This window comes from Odocoileus virginianus, chromosome 5 (genome assembly GCF_023699985.2).
Source record: "Odocoileus virginianus isolate 20LAN1187 ecotype Illinois chromosome 5, Ovbor_1.2, whole genome shotgun sequence".
Lineage (NCBI taxonomy): Eukaryota > Metazoa > Chordata > Mammalia > Artiodactyla > Cervidae > Odocoileus > Odocoileus virginianus.
In genome coordinates this window covers 42594667-42609663 of record NC_069678.1, presented here as the reverse complement: position 1 = coordinate 42609663, position 14997 = coordinate 42594667, and the positions used below count along the sequence as shown (strand labels likewise).

General features: G+C 43.5%; 1 long non-coding RNA gene across 1 annotated transcript; it reads left to right on the top strand.

Annotated features, from left to right (window-relative positions):
• Nucleotides 1-328: 328 nt before the first annotated feature.
• LOC139035204 (uncharacterized) lies at nucleotides 329-7137 on the top strand. Its single transcript, XR_011487812.1, has 2 exons — nucleotides 329-634; nucleotides 3506-7137. It is a non-coding gene; the product is annotated as an uncharacterized lncRNA (long non-coding RNA).
• The last annotated feature ends 7860 nt before the right edge of the window (nucleotides 7138-14997 follow it).

Sequence of the window (14997 nt, the reverse complement as noted above, 5' to 3'; positions counted from 1 at the left end):
TCACATAGCAACAAATGGCCTGAGTGGATTAGCTGCTGCCCATTTAAAAGGGACATCCAGTTCACTCTGTCTCTCTGTCCTGCCTCACTCACTCACGTGGCCTGTTTAGCCTCTGAAAGTTGCAAAGAGAGGATAAACAACAACAACGAAGGGCCCTGCAGCCGCAGAGTGATGCCCTCCCCCAAAGACATCCACATCCAAACCCTCAGAAGGCTGCACACCCGCAGACCTTAAAATAGAGTACTGTAGATTACCCATGTGGGCCCAACATAATAACAGAAATCTCTCAAAGTGGAAGCAGGAAACAGAAGAGGAGGTCAGAGTGACACAGTGTGAGAAGTGGCTGGCTTTGAAGACAGAGGAAGGGAGGAGCCCCTTAAAGTGGAACAGGAAGGAAGGAGGAGAACCGGAAACAGAGATGTGACTACAGATGCATGGTCAGAACAACATGTCGTGAGAAAGGCTCCACCAGCCATTACAGACTTTGAAGATGGAGAAGGGCCACCAGCCGGCTAGAAGCTCAAAAGGCAAGGAAGTGGATCCTCTCCTAGAATCTCCAGAGAGAAACGCAGCCCTGCTGCTATTTTGGTCTCAGCCCACAGAAACCCACATCGGCCTTCTAACCTACAGAACGGTAAAATAATGAATCTGTTTTATTTCAAAACACTAAGTTCGAGGTTTTGACAGTCATAGAAAGCTAACATGTGGCTCGTAGAAAGGAAATAGCAGGGGAAAAGGCTGAGAAAAGGGGACAGGAGAGAGCCAAAGGAAGTACGGTTCGAGAATCAAGTGAGGGAGTGTGAGTGTTGTGTCCAACCCCTTTGTGACCCCGTGGTCTGTAGCCCACCAGGCTCCTTGTCCATGGGCTTTTCCAGGCAAGAATACTGGAGTGAGTTCCTATTTCCTACTCCAGGGAATCTTCCCTACCTAGGACTCAAACCTCCATCTCTTATGCCTCCTGCATTGGGAAGCGGATTCTTTACCACCACACCACCTGGGAAGCCCAGAGAATCAAGAAATGACCCATTTTCAAGAAGGAGATACCATTAAATGACCCCCTAGATATCAAGTCCAGTTCTGAAGGCAAAGGGTGAAATGGATCCATGATAAACTTAGGGGCGCATTAGTATCACTCTGGAGCATTGTTCAAAACTCCAGGGTCCACCCCAAACTATGACTCTAGACTCTGATATGGAACCAAGTTTAGTCATCATGGAATGAGATGACCTGGTTTACCAGTTTAAATGAGTACTTCACGCTTGTTGACTTAAGTCTCCATGTGGCCTTTAACAGAAGGAGACCTATTGGAAATTTAATAGCACATTTTATTAAAGCTATTTATCTGCATGATTTTTGTCTTTATATGGGTAATAAACCCCTTGCAGGCGGTAGACTCTTGCCAAATATTTGCTGAATGGATAAATGAAAGAGATGGAGCCACGGGAGGATGTGGTGGTTTTCCAAAGCCAGCAGGATGAACAGAGATCATTTACCTCTTAAGCCTTTATAAATTATTCATTTGTGCACATTTACTTGTTGTATAGACAAAGTCACGCTTTTTGACTTAGACACCTGGACTCCTCCACTATCTGTTAGGTCATCAGAATCAGCCAGGATTAACCTTCAGAGGGATTCCTGGATCAGGGAGACAAGGCACTTCCTTTCACTCCTGAAATGGCCTTTGGTGGTTGTTGTTCTGGCTATTGCCTTAGGTAATAGTACAATAACCTGAATAAAATGAAACTTTGCTCTAACCTAATCCAAGAGGTGGCAAAGAACACTCCCAGTTCAATACCTAAAGGGCTGACCTAGAAGACTGGCCCCTGAAAATGATTGAGCTGAGAGTGCCAGCTGTTGTATAAGACTTGGCATAAGTCTGAGGGTCAGTATGTGACATGAGTGTGGGCCTCGAACACACTGGACAACTGAGGCCTGACCTACTTTGCCACCTGGGGGAAAATACAAAGGCCAAGGAGAAAGCTTGTGCCATGGCAATTCCAAGGCAGGAAGGAAATTTCAGATGCTGTGACGGAAGGCCAGAATTCAAGCAGAGCTTTCAGGCAAAAGGAAGAGCCGTGAGCTGAGATTCAGTGGGAAGAGTGGGATTCTGAGGGACACCCTGCCTCCTAGAAAGAAGGGGGATCAGCCGGCTATGCAGATATGAGGGGCTACAGAGTCTTGACTACATTCTCTCATGTCACTGATAAGCATGACATTGTTGAAAGAGTTCGGACAGAAGCCAGGTTGCTGTGAGTTAAGAATATGTTTCTGAAGAGCTCAGATGAGATGGAAAAGTAGGTCAGGGTGCTAGAAAGAAATGCCATAAGGAAGGAAGATTTTTTTATTTTGTTGTTATGTGCTTGGTTTTATTTTTAGGATTAAGGGGACATGAACATTTACAATGTCTGAGGAAGGGAGAGGCTCCAAACACAGGAAGGGAAATGATAAAGAAAGATTGAGGTGAGGTGAAGAGAAGGGATCGTCAACCCTAGTTACAGGTAGTGTTAGTTAATATTATTTAATAAAATATTTACTGAGTACTGATTTATGTGCCAGGCACTACCCTAAGTGCTGGAATGAACAACACAGAGATATGATCCTTTTCTAGTGACATTAGGGTTTAAAAGGGAGGGTGTTTTCTTTCAGGCCTCTTTAGTTGAAAGTGCCAGTAACTCGACCCACTTAAGAAAAAAAGAGAACTAATTCATGTAACTGAAAAAAATCCAGGCATGGCTGCCTCCAAAGACTCAACAAAATGTTGTCAGGCATCTCCCTCTCCCTCCCTCTCCCCTTCCCAGTTCCACTTTTCTCAAGCAGTCTGCACCCAAGTAGTAGCAAATATGGTGCCCTATCTCCATCATTATATGACCCATAAGCTTGATGGGCTCAGTAAAATAAACTACATCTCAGTGGCTCTGGACTGATTCTGAGGGGCCCAGGTTTCATTTATGTGCTCACTCTGACCTATTTCTGTGGCCAAAAAGTTGGAGTGTTTTGATTGGCTCTAAATTAGTTACATGTCCTCTCTGGAATTGAGGTGGGGTCAATGCCAACTCAACCACGTGAACAAAGAAAGGAAGAGGAGGGTTCCAAAAGGTAACTGGGCTTCTTGGCCAGAAGAAGGGACACAGAGAAAAGAAAGACCACAAGTTCACTACAGAAGGAGTGCCCTTGAGTAGAAGGCAAGGCCTCCTGTCTCTTTAGGCTGGAGAGGAGGAGGGAGGGACTGCTGCCAGATGGACAACTTTGAAGATGCAGGCTGAGAACGCGAAGGTGGCATCTATCACACTGGTTTTCCTGGAATAGCGGAGGCCAGTGCATGTGCAAAGAGGGTGAGGGCAGAGGTAAGTCAGGAGACCTGTGGGCAAGGATTAAGGTTTGGAAGAGCAGCTGAGGGAACACAGGAGAAGGAGCTGACCTGTGACAAAAGGATTGTTAAGGGTGGATTTTGAAAACCATGAATTTGTCATGGCCCTAATCTGCAGTTACACGATTTTCTCCACAGGCTCAGCCCTGAATAATGACAGCTGTGGTCATTTGTAGAGAAGCACACAGCGAGGAGCCCAATCTTCCTACCCATTCTGGGACAATCTGGCCATCGGGCAGACCCCCAGGAACTGTGTTTGTATCAGGGCTCCTAAGCCTCCCAGGAGAAGTGGTGAAGGAGGACAGAGGATGGGCCTATAGGACACTGACTCTAGCTGCTACAGCCTTCCCACGCCCCAGGAAATCACCAAGGACAGGAGACTCACTGGGTGGCAGGAGGATGCCCAGTGCTTGGACCCCAACTCCTTGGAGATGAAGAATGGACAGGCTGCTCCTCAGGCATGTACCTGGAAAATGCCTCTCAGCTCTGCCCCTGGTACTTTTCTTCACCTCTAAGTTGAAGAACTAACTCTTTTAAGCTTACTCCAAATACCAGTCACTTTAAGTTTGCTGTCTCTTTTAGCCCTCTGATCATATTGAATAGATAAATATTACCACTCTAACTTTATAGAACGGGACATTGAAACTCAAGATGCTGATGAACTTAACCAAGGTGACCCAGACATTAGCTCTGTCCTAGCACAGCCTGGAAGCGGGGAGGGTCTGGAGGTGTGGAAAGGCCATGCCTCCATCACTGGGTCTCCAAGAACACTGCTCCCTCCACTGACCCAAAGATTCCTGGAGGTCCTCAAGTGTATTCTTAGGATCTGTGAGAAGGCTTTCTGTCTTTAAAGACTGACCTGGACAACTGTGCTCGCTTGTGGGGAGGTACCTCTGAGCCCTGAGCAGGGGTGGGAAGGAGTTTTAAGAGCAAGTACTGGACTTGTCCTGGGGTAGGTCGCTGATGACTGGGGCCACCCTGGCTGCCCCCAGCAGTGCCTTTGCCAAGGTGTGATACAGAGGGATGGCTGTAGCTCCCAGCTGGTCAGGAGGACGCATGCTAGCTGCCAAGTGGAAAATGTCAAGGACAATAATGATAACAGCAGAAAAAAAACCTGATTGACCTTCAAGGGGCAAGGTCCAGGGCAATGGTGCTCAGTGTTAACTCTCAAGGAGGCTCAGATCATATTTTAGGTCAAGCATTCCCCACTCCCAAGCTTGTTCCCAGGACTAGGAGGATGTGGAAAAAGGACAGTTTGCATAGAACATTAGGTCTAAAGAGCACTTCCACTTAAAAGGACTTTCATACCTTCCAAAAACCTCTCCAAGGAGGGGTTATTAAGCCCATCTTATCTGGGAAGAAATAGAAGTCAGTGAGGCAGGTCAGACAGCAAGACAGTAGCAGGGAGAGAAATCAGTCCTAGGACCTTCTGGTCCAGGTCAGTTCCGCTGAGTCCACTTACAGCACCTTTCCCAGCAGTACTGGAAGAGGTCAGTGTTGGTCAGTTGCTGTCTCCTTGAGTTATCTCATTTAATATACTTTCATATAAATGTGCCATTTTCTCTTCCTGTAAACAGTCAGTGAATCAATACATGTTTTATAAAGGAATATTCTTCAGTGGAAAGTTGTACAATGGAACAAAGATCTTTAATACTTCCCATTCAGTTGATGAGAAGCTTTCTCTGACTCCTCACCAGGTAAAGCCCTTTATTAAATCAAGTTAAATATATTATTTGCTTTCATTGCCATGGTGAGCACAGGTGAGGCATATGGATTTCAGCTTTGGTAATAAAAAGCAAGACATGGGGCTTTGGAAAACACTGTGCTGTGCTGTGCTTAGCTGTTCAGTCGTGTCCAACTCTTTACAGCCCACCAGGTTGTAGCCCGCCAGGTTCCTCTGTCCATGGGGATTCTCCAGGCAAGAATACTGAAGTAGGTTGCCATGCCATCCTCCAGGGGATCTTCCCAACCCAGGGAGGGCTTCCCAGGTGGCTCAGATGGAAAACACAACATGTTATAAACAGTGAATGCTCTCCATTTAGTCCTTCTCACCAGGCTTTGCTTTCTGGACAATGCCCCTCAGAGCCATCCACACCTAAAGCCAAGGCAGTGACCAGGCAGTACTTGGGCAAGAGCCCCCTGGCTAACGGAATTTGGCCTTCATAGTTTTTTCACAGTATTTTAAAAAATATTTATTTGGTAACTACTATTTAATATTTGGCTCAGATGGTAAAGCATCTGCCTACGATGCGGGAGACCTGGGTTCAATCCCTGGGTTGGGAAGATCCCCTGGCGAAGGAAATGGCACCCCACTCCAGTACTCTTGCCTGGAAAATCCCATGGATGGAGAAGCCTGGTGGGCTACAGTCCATGGAGTTGCAAAGAATCAGACACAACTGAGCGACTTCACTTTCTTTTCTTTTTTTTAAGACCATTAAAAAAAAAAAAAAAAATCAGGCTTCTGACCCAACTCAAAAACCAACGAACTCATTAGAAAATAGACAAAAGACTTGAATGGACATTTCTCCAAAGATATACAAATGGTCAATAAGCACATTAAGGATGCAGAATATAACTAATCATGAGGAAAATGCAAATCAAAACCACAGTGAGATACCCCTTAGGAGGGCTAGTACCATTAAGGAAGGGAGGGAAGGAGAGAGAGAGAGAAAGAAAGAAAGGGAGGGAGAGAGAGAAAGAAAGAAAGAAAGAATGAATCGGTAGGAATGTGGAGAAACTGCTGTGGGGTACAAGGTAAAATGGGATAGCCATTGAGGGAAATAGCATGACAATTCCTCAGAAAAAATAAAAGTTACCATACAGTCCAGCAGTTCCAATTCTGGGTATATACAGAAAATAACTGAAATCATAAATGTGAACATATTTGTATATCCATGTTCATAGAGCTTTATGTAGAGTAGCTAAAAAGTGGAAGTGACCTAAATGTTCAATGAGGGGTGAATGGTTTAACAAAATGTGGTAGAAAGGAAATTCTGACACATGCTATAACTTGGATGAACCTTGAAAACATTATGCTAAGTTGAATAGGTCAGTCACAAAATGACAAATACGGTATGATTCCACCCATATGAGTTACCTATAGCAGTGAATTCACAGAGACAGAAATCAGAATGGTGGTTGCCAGGAGCTGGGGGTGGGAGGAATGAGAAGTTAGTGTTTAATTCGTATGGAGTTTCCATTTGGGAAAAGGAAAAAATTCTGAAGATGGATAGTGGTGAAGATTATACAACAGTGTGAATTAACGTACTTAATGCCATTAGATGATTACAATGATACCTTTTGTGCTCTACATATTTTACCACAATAAGTAACCATTTTTCCATTTTTTCCTGGAAAAAAATAGAAAAGGAGTAGGCAGTGAAATTGGGCCCACATCCTCCTGGTCAGCATATTCATGACAATAAAGGAAGCATCTGAACAGAGTGGGTAACATGAGCCCACACACCCAAGCAGCAGATTACTCTGTCAGCCAAGAAGCCTACAGTGAAATTTCAAAAGGATTAAAAGGACCTACGCAGGCAAAGTGGATATAAATGACAAACCTGGGGACTCTAGGTGTTATTTCTGGGAATGTGACTTTAATTCTCAAGGCTCCCGGGATTTTTGACTGGCCATGTGAGCATTCACTCTCTGGCCTACATTGTACAATCAGCTCTCTCTATCCACAGGTTCCACATCCACAAATTCAACCAGGACAAAAGAAAAATTTTTAATTAAATTCTACAAAGTTTCAGAAAGCAAACCCTGAATTTTCTGCACTCTAGCAATGATTTATTTATATGTAGCATTTACAGAGGTGCTAGTAGTAATAATAGTTAGCATAGCTGCCTTCCACAGCATTTACGTTGTATTTACAACTATTTACAATAGTATTTACATTGCATCGGGTATAAGTAATCTAGAGATGATTTAATATGTGTGCTATATGCCATTTTATATAAGGAACTTGTGTATCCTCAGATTTTTCACATCTGCAGGGAGTCCTAGAACCAGTCCTTAACAGATCCCAAGAGACTGCTGTATATCCACAGGTCTTATCTCAGGCAGGATCCCATCTTATTTTCTGAGCAGGAAGACTCTCCTGCAGGCAAATATTTCTCCTAGGCCTGAATGGAAAAGCTTATAACACCTAGTATGTCTTGGCTGGGACCCAGGTAGCCTGGAGATTCATAAATCCCTCCAGCTGGGGCAAGAAACCCACAAATACCATTTTCAGTCCTGAATATAAGGACCTTACAATCACCACTAAGGACTAACAAGTTAAAAGCTAAGTGGGACTTCCCCAGTGGTCCAGCAGTTAAGACTCGGTGCTTCTACTGCAGGAGGCCCCAGTTCAATCGTTCCACAGGCCACAGAGCACAGCCAAAAAGCAACAGCAACAAAAAAACTGAATGGACTGAAAAATAAGCAACTCTCTTGGATTCATAAGACAGGGAGAACACAGAACAAACCACTGCTTCTAATAATGGGGAGACAGACAGCAAATAAAGCGAGTTACAGCTTACCTGAGCAGAGATTCTTGAGCAGAAGCCACCGTGGGAACCAGTGACGGGATAGGAAAACCTGAAATGTACTCAATGAATTAAAGAAGGCTCAATGTGGACAAATCTTATAGTTAAAAACTACAGGGGACCAAGTCTTAGGGGTAGCCCCAAACTTTTGAGAGTTTTACCTTCTAGAACTTGAGCAGGTTCTCACAGCAAACGTTGGAGAAAAACTTCTTCAGGCTTCCTGCAGGGGAGAGGCAAAAGGAACCATGTTGAACTACGTCAGAGCACAGCTGTTCTTAATAAGGCCAATCAGGAGATTGGATACAGGGGAAACTAGTTAACCAGAGCAAACTCGCTGAGGTCTTATCATGAGCCTAACTGGACTTGAGGACGGGGTATACTCAACTCCATCCCATCCTGTCCCACCAAAGCATGGAGAAAAATACTTGTGAAGTTCAAAGTCCAGAGGCACAGGCTCACCGAGAGACTGAGTCCTAAAGACAAGACAAGACTATAGAACACTCCATCTCTTCCCACACCTCACTGCCATACTCCCATTTACAGAAGTTTCTTTTAACTGGTACATCAGGCCCAGGTATCAAAAAAAAACTGCAAGGCATACTAAACACACACACACACACACACACTTTCTTTGAAGAGACAGATCAAATGTGTAAAACACAAAACTATGAAATTCTAGAAAATAACATAGGAGAAAATCTAGATGACTTTGGGTAAAGTGATGACTTTCCAGATACAAATCATGCTCCATTAAAGAAATAATTGATAAGCTGGACTTCGTTAAAAATCAAAAACCCATTCTGCGAAAGAAAATGTCAAGAGAATGAGATGACCAAAAGACAGGGAATATATCTTATAAAACATATATCTGATAATGAACTGTTATCCGAAATCTACAAAGAGCCCTTAAAACCCAACAATAAGGAAGTAAACAAACCAGGGAAAATGGGCCAAAGATCTAACAAGACTCACCAAATAAGATACACACATGGCAATTAACCGTACGAAGCCTTTGCCACACCTACTGCAAGAATGAAGACCATTCTCAGCAGACTGTCCACATTTCAGAAAATGTTGATATCACATTGAAGTGACACAGTTACTATGAAGGCCCCCAGAGGAACCCTGCAGAAGGACGTCAATCATATCAGTGTAGAACTGTTTCCTTGGAAAGAAGCAGCTCCAGGCTGACAAATGGTGGGGAAATAGAAAGGCACTGGCTACTGTTCACACTATCTGTAATCATGACCAAGAGTGTCACGCTGGGCTTCCATCACAAGATGAGGTCTATGTGTGCTCACTTCCTGTCAATGCCATTATTCAGGAGAACAGGTCTATTATTGGAATACAAAATTTTCTTAGGTGAAAGACAGATCCACAGGGTTTGGACGAGGCTGGGAGTTTCTTGCTCTGTATCTCAAGCCTTGAAAGAGTTAATTTTTGCAGGAAATATCACATGTCATCAGCGAAGTGCAAATTAAAAACACAATGAGATTCCACGATACATGTAGAAAAATGACCAAAATCCACAACACTGGCAAAAAATGCTGGTGATGAGATGGAGCAACAGTAACTCTCACACATTGCTGGTGGGAATGTAAAATGTATGGCCATTTGGAACACAGATTGGCAGTTTCTTACAAAACTAAACATAGTGTTAGTCATTCAGTCATGTCTGACTCTTTGCAACCCCATGGACCATAGTCTGCCAGGCTCCTCTGTCCATGGAATTCTCCAGGCAAGAATACTGGAGTGGGTAGCCATTCCCTTCTCCAGGACATCTTCCTGACCCAGGGATCAAACCCGGGCCTCCTACGTTTCAGGCAGATCCTTTACCATCTGAGCCCACCAGGGAAGCCCACTCTTACCACATGATCCAGCAGTTGTGCTCCTTGATATTTACCCAAGGAAACTGAACACTTATATTTACACAAAAAGCTGCATATGGAGGTTTATGGCAGCTTTTCTCATAATTGCCCAAACTTGGAAATAACCAAGATGTTATTTCAGTAGATGAATGGATAAATAAATCAAAATACATCCAGACAATAGGCTAAGGGGCTGGGAGGGATGAATGGAAAGAGAGGGATGAATAGGTGAATCACAGCAAATTTTTAGGGCAATGAAAACACTATATGAAACATGTCATTATACATTTTTCTGAACTTGGAGACTGTACAACACGAAGAGTTAACCTTAATGGAAACCGTGGACTTTGAGTGATTATGATGTGTCAGTGCAGATTTACCAGTCATAGCAAAAGTACCTTCTGGCAGGGGATGTTGATGTTGGGGGAGGCTACGTCAGGAACGTATATGAAAAATCTCTGTGCCTCTCTCTCAATTTTGCTATGAACCCAAACTAATCTGAAAAAAAAGTCTTGAAAGAAACCCAGGAGCTGGTTGAGGTCTTCCTGATACACTGAGATGGACCTCACAGGGCAGGGGCCTGGAGCCCCCTGAAGCAGCACCCAGGGGTGTATTGTGAGAGCGATCCTGGGCTGAGCAGAAGTCAGTTACAAAGATGGTATTTGACACAAGCACCAGATCAAGGAATAGATCTGAGAAAACTGATAGAGGATGTGGAAGAAGGAAGAAGAAGGAAGCCCATCAGTTGGAATCATTATTATTGGACAGACTAACAAGATGACAACTGGAGGCAAAGGTAAAAGTTAAACTACAGTCAGAGTCAGGTGCTGGGGCTACTAAGCTGGTTCCATTTGTACCTCAGAAGCACCTAGCCCCAATCTGAGTCCTCCTATCACATATGGGCCTGGGGCACTTCCTCTCCCTATAGATAGCTGCATGTGTCCCTGAAAAGGAGGAGAACATCAAACACGTCAGAGGCCAGCCAAAAATACATTTACAAAATTTTAGTTCTCTGGAAACTTCTCAGACAATGTCTATTTCAGTAATATTACTTCTCCAACAGGCATAGTTTCTAACAGTAAAATTAGAAAGATAATTATAGGGGCCAGTCATGCCCCTTAGGAACATAAAATTTTTCCTAAGGTCTCACGCAGTCAACACTGACTAATGTCCTGATCTTATGTCCAGTAGGCACCGACTCTACAGGGCTGAAAGGTTTCTGTGATTGTGGCAGGTGGAAAAGCTTCAACCCAAAGGCTGAATTTGTTCATAGACTGACTTCCTTCTGGCCCTGAACCAATTTCCCATGACTGACTTAGTAATATAATTTGTGGTAATAATCTGTTAACATGTCATATAAATCTTCATATATTCAGCACTGACTTCATTACCGTGGGCCTCCTGGGGTGTGGCTTCATTTCCTGTTAAGCAGTCTTTCCATGGTTTTCACTTTCCTTAGCCCATTTGTGTGAAATTGTGCATCTTTACAATGTTCATGCAAAGAAGTGTATGGACAGGCACATAAACACCATATTAATTCTTAACTTGGACCAGAGAAGTTACATAGTTTTATTTCATTGCACCGAAAAATAAAAATGAGAAGGAAAAAATCATTGTGTGTTAAATTAGTTAGAAAACTCAGTGATGTTTTAAGTTGGTTTTTAAACATTTTTTTTGGATGTGGACCATTTTTAACATTTTTATTGAATTTGTTACACTATTGCTACTGTTGTATGTTTTGGTTTTATGGCTGTGAGGCATGTGGGTGGGATCTTAGTTCCCTGCCCAGGGTTCGAACCCACACCCCCTGCATTGGAAGGTGAAGTCAACCACCATCAATACAGAGGTCCCCGTTTTAGGTTTTAATTAAATCAATTTTACTTAAGTGCTAATATTTTGAAACCAAAACTAGAACTAGAAATTCTGTTAAGGTGTATGGGCTAAATACAACTGGGAGAGCTGTGTTCTAGAGTTTGAATAATGACTTAGGGCTCCCCCAGATTCTGAGTTGCTTTGTTTACCTAACAAATATCAAAAGAAATTAGGATAGAACCCATATTCCTACTAACACTGATGCCTGCTAGATAAACACAGAAAGGTCTGATGTGTGGTCAGGTGTCAATAAAGGCAAAGGCCTGAGTCCTAACTGAACAGCTACTGTGTGCTGGCTTCACCAGGTTCTGGGTATACTGTGCAGGGGTGGGGTGGGGGGTCTGTCAGGTCAGGGAGACAGGAAAAGCAGTTCTCTGATGTCCAGAGTTGTCTGGGCATTTCTGTGGCTGAGTTCTCTGAACTCATTGCTCACTTCCCTACTTCTCTAGTTTCAATAAGCTTGTTGCTTGGAAACTCACAGAAAATGTGAAGTGGGAGCATGGCAAAGGAACCTGTCATAACCCACCATGCCCTGTTTTATTACCTTTAATGCATTTCAAGGTGAAAGTCTATATTTAGCCTTGTCTTCTGCTTTCTCGAGGGAAATTCCAGACGGCTGCAGAGAAGCTGTGGCACTTTTCCTGCCAGTCAGTGAGAGCCTGTGCTCTCACACCCTGATCCGTGAGAAGCAGGTCTGGGGTCAGCTCTTCTCTAGGACAGGGAAGAGTCTAGGAGCCATTTGCAAAGCTGAGCACGACCACCAGTCCCTTTATCTCTTCTTAAATGTCACAGTACAATCTTAGATGTGAGAACGTTTTTTTTTTTCTTTTTTAATCTGAGTTTTACATAAAGAAATGGCTCGGAAGCTATTTCCAGACCAATTTATCTGCTGTTATGGGAACCTTCTTTAAGGAAAAGACATAATCTGTCTGACATCCTTCATCCACCCACTCCCCTATCTCTTTTCTAATGAAAAATGTGCTGTGGTTAAACTCCCTCTGCATCCAAAGGCCATCTGGCTAACGCAGGATGCTATACTTTCCAGAAAATGAACAATTTTTAAACAATGAATGAAAGCAATTCCTCACAATTTTTTCAGATATAGCAAAAAACAAAAAAAAAATTGGAAGACAGTCCCAAGAAAGAGCTAGCAAACATTGTCAATAGGCCAAAATCTCTCCATGTTGAACAGGAAGAGGGCATCTGACCTTTCCTCCACAGCACTGCTCTGTGGACTTTGCCCCTGCTTTCCTTATTTGCTATCTCTCGTATGGCGGGTGGTAAATCATCACTCCCTAACCCCACCCTGCTTGAAAGTGTCGCTGACTCTAGAAAGCACCGTGTAGGTGGCTGTTCAATTAAAGGCACAAGGTCTGCAATCAAAAGATCTCAATTTGAGACCTGCATCCATCAGTACTCACTACATAACCTCAAACCGATGTTACATATTCACAATGAATTGTATATTGTACAATGTACATTCCACGTCTGAAAAAAATGGGATAATAGTTGCACCTGCTTCCTCATCTATTAAAAGGAAATAATAACATTGTTGTCGTTGTTTAGGCTCTAAGCTGTGTCTGACTCTTTTGTGACCCCATGGACTATAGCCCACCAGTCCATTGGGATTTCCCAAGCAAGAATACTGGAGTGGGTTGCCAATTCCTCCTCCAGGGGATCTTCACAACCTAGGGATTGAACCTGTGTCTCCTGCATTGACAGGCAGATTTTCACTGCCTAGCCAACAGGGAAGCCCATGATAACGTTACATATCCCCGTAACATTCATCTTGGTGTGAAGATAAAATAAAGAACACAAGGTGCATAGCATAGAGTGTGATATACAGCAGGCAATAAAAACACTGGTAGTTACAAGGGATGATGACCTTATGAGGATGGTATCTAAAAAGTGACCTTCAGTTTAGTTTAGGATGTAACACCAACTCAGAGTGAGAAGAGCGCTCCTCTGGCCAGAATACACTTTCTCTTGGAAAATGCCCAGAAGGGCTCACTGTAGTTAGTTTAAACAAGGTTTACTCCTAACCAGCCATCAGCTATCTTTACACCTGTAAGTCCTACAGGCAGCTCGGATTCAGTACATTCAAATATAGGCATCTTAACTCTTTTTGACTCTCATGTCAACCATATCCTTCTTTCTATAGTATTTTAATGTTACCTATGCATCTTGGTTACCTATGCATAACCTATGTTATGCATATGTTACCATGCAGAATCCCAGGGACAGAGGAGCTTGGTGGGCCACAGTCTATGGGGTCACAAAGAGTCGGACACGACTGAGAGACTTCACTTTCATTCACACGCATCTTGAAAACCAGCAGCCTAAGAGTCACCCTGAGGCCTTCCCTGACCCTCTGCCTCCCTAATATTTCACTTCCTGATATGCCTTGAATCCATCATCCTTGGCTCTTCCATATTTTTGCCTTATATGAAGCCTCCTCTCCTCTCTCCTGCACTATTGCAATAACTTCTTAGCCACTCCTACTCTCTAATTTATTTGCTCTCTGCTTCACCTTCCATACATACTTACCACACACATGATCATTCTAAAAAGCAATTTGATCACGTCACTTCTCTAAGCCCCTGCAATAACTCCCTATCAATAAAAGGATTATCTCCAAACTCTTGGCCAAGGGTATAGGTCTGCCATGCTCTAACCCTCCCTTCCCACGTCAGCCTCATCCCCACCAATCCTTCATGATTGTCGAACATTCGAGCAATGAGAAGCTGTTATCATCTCAAGAAGATTGCACAATCCAGACTTCAAGATGGTCCTCATGATCCCCACCTCCTGGTGTTCATGACCTTGGGTAGTTTTCTCCCACATTGTACCAGAGTTGGTCTGAGTGATCCATAGAATGGTAGAATGATGATAATCTAACAACTTCTGAAATTCAGTTATAATGACTAAGGCTTCTGTCTTGAACTGTCTTTTCTCTTGGATTACTTGCCCTCCAGGAAGACAGCTGCTGTGTCACGTGAGTAACTCTGTGGAGTGGCCTCAGCCTCCTGAGGGACTGAAACCTCCTGCTGACAGTCACGTGAGCGACCTTGAAGACGACTTCTCCAGCCCCTTCAGATGACCAGAGTCCCTGCCGACACTTAAGAGCAACCTCACGAGACACCATAATGCAGAGCATCCAGATTCATGACCCTCAGAAAGTATGTGAGATCCCAGACACTTGCTACTGTAAGCTGGCAAGTTTCAGAGTGATTTGTTACATAGTGATAGATAGTTATTGCAAAAATTATCTTCATTTAAACCTCCTTTCTCTTGTGCATTCCTCTATTCATCATACATACCACCCATCCGTTGCCACCATGTAAGCCTCAGTTAAAAC